We start from the raw sequence: 2,667 nt of genomic DNA, 5'->3' as shown, positions 1-2,667 counted from the left end.
AAATTCCACTTCTCAGGGAAGGGAAACACCCAACAAATCCACCGTACGTACAACAACATAACGACAATACCACCCTCGATCCTTGTTATCTTCGGAGTTTACTAAAACCTTCTTGCTTCTTGTAGTCAAGGTAAAAACTCCATGGCGGAATAATTTGGGGTGGTATAGGTGAATAAGATGGGAAAAGGTAAAATTAACATTGGCTTTGGTAGACAAATACCTTAAGCAAGCCACAGCTCTCCAAACAAGAGGACCTACTTGAACTAAGCAAATTTTGAAAAAGCGACAAAATTCAAAAATAACTGGGTCAATGGCAGGATTAAATCCCAGAGTAAAGGGGATAAACGAAAGAGAATCCAATTCTAAAAGAAGAAATTCTCCGGTTTGGGGCAGGAATCATTATACGAAGATTATCTCTCCAATTACAATCTTTCCTAATAGTGGGAATCACAAGTTCAGTTATTAAAGAAGGATAGGTGTCAGTTTTTTCTAAATTTTTAACTTGTTCTTGGAGAGATCTTCTATCATTCCCAAAAGATAAATCATTGGGTACGATTTCTTCAACTAAAGGCTCTTGAGTAGATTCAGAAAGTTCTTTACCTTTAGAAGAGGGGCTCTTTGGGATAGAACTCCTAATACCAGAAGAAGGAGAAGCAGAACCAGATGAACCACCATGAGTGGATCCTAGGCTCAAGCTCCGAAGCCTACCTCCTCTGCCTCTCCTATGTCTTACGGGGGCATTGGGGAAGTGATCTAGAATTGGAACTTTTCTAGGGTTAGGGTTTGGAGATGACATTGTTGAAGAAAGATGAATTAAGGGGGAGAAAAAGCAAAAGTGAATAATAAATTGCTTGTTGAAGATCTATGAAAAAGAAAACAGAAGAAAAAAGGTTAAATATGTTTATAATGACAATCGTCAAACTTAGAAGAGCAATGATGGAAAGCCTATAATAAAGGCAACTAACACTTCGTGAATAGTGGGAATGAAGAAGCCTTGAAAAAAGGGCGCAGAATTGCAGAACCAATCAAAAGGTGACACGTATGTAAAGCATTAATTAGAAGGGACAATTGAAGCGTCAGTATTGTCATGATATTAATTACAGCAAAAATTCCCTTTTTATGAAGATCCACTTCCCAGATATTTAATTGATAAATAAATGGAAAGTGGGGGGACTATCTGTATTGGGAAAAAATTGAATTAACATTGAAGGTGACGTGACATGACACGAGGACTAGTCAAATGGTCAAAACATGATGATCAGTTAAGAGGCACGAGTGACAACAGATACGGGAAAAAGCTAAATAGGCACGAGAGGCAATTCGAATAGTACAAACTTCGGACCTATTTGGGTCATTTAAATCCAAGAGATCAGAAGGCATTGAAGACATGGATATGATGACAAAAAGGAGTCCAAATTCAATATTAAATACCCAATACGTTAGAGAATTGGTATTAAATAGGAATGATTGTGTAGCATCTTATTTAATGTCAATTATTGCTTATAATTGCCTCATTAAGGCTAAGGTATTACTTCTTTGCTTAGGATCAACTATAAAAGGAGGAGGTCAGGTCATTTGTAAAGACAGAGGATACCATCAACATTACGTTAAAATACGAACTTATCTATTGCTTATTTGTCATTCTCAAAAAGTCTATTATTTCTTTTTCGTCTCCTGATTATCAATAGCCCGAATTTCTATTTGTCTTTAGATTTGACCAAAGAATCATATTTTTGGTTAAACAATGGCGCCTACTGTCGGAGCTAGGCAAGCCAAACCATACAACATTTCTACTGATTTCTTTTGAACAATTATAATAAACTGAAATGATAATCAAATGCGGAAGACTTATAATACTTAATTAACTGCAAACGGAAAAATGCGGAAGTTTTCAAAATTCACTTCTACCCAGTACCTGGTGTCACTACTCACGGACTACTATAGAATACTACAAACAAAGTTTGGAAAATAAATACATAGTGTTTGCCTGGTACAAGATGAACAAACAAAAGTAAAGAAAGGGACTTCGGCCTGCGAACGCCAGCTAGGCTACCTCGAGAGTCCCTGGACTGAAGATAGCTCCCAGAAAATCCTACTGCTGCGGTCCGTAAGCTGCGTCCTGATCTGTGCACAAAAAATGCACAGAGTGTAGCATCAGCACAACCGACCCCATGTGCTGGTAAGTGCCTAGCCTAACCCCGACGAAGTAGTGACGAGGCTAGACAGGACCTACCAAAATTAACCTGTGCAGATATATATATATATATATATATGTACAAAACAACGGAAATAACAACAAGGAAATACCAACAACAAAGGGGGAAAAGGGACATGCTCGAGGAGATACAATAAAGAACAAATCATCAGATAATACAATATAACCATTTCAATACTATAACTCGTATATATATAAATGTCTAAGTGGACGGCGCGCCACACGATCCCATTTATCAATACATAAGTGGTCGGCGTGCCACACGATCCCAATTCATATCTCATAGGTGGACGGCGTGCCACACGATCCCATAATATAATTCATAAGTGGTCGGCGTGCCACACGATCCCATAATATAATTCATAGGTGGTCGGCGTGCCACACGATCCCATAACATAATTCATAAGTGGTCGGCGTTCCACACGATCCCATAATATATTGAATAGTACAAA

Source organism: Nicotiana sylvestris, chromosome 10, assembly GCF_000393655.2.
Source record: "Nicotiana sylvestris chromosome 10, ASM39365v2, whole genome shotgun sequence".
NCBI classification, from domain to species: domain Eukaryota; kingdom Viridiplantae; phylum Streptophyta; class Magnoliopsida; order Solanales; family Solanaceae; genus Nicotiana; species Nicotiana sylvestris.
Note: the sequence above shows the minus strand (reverse complement) of the source record.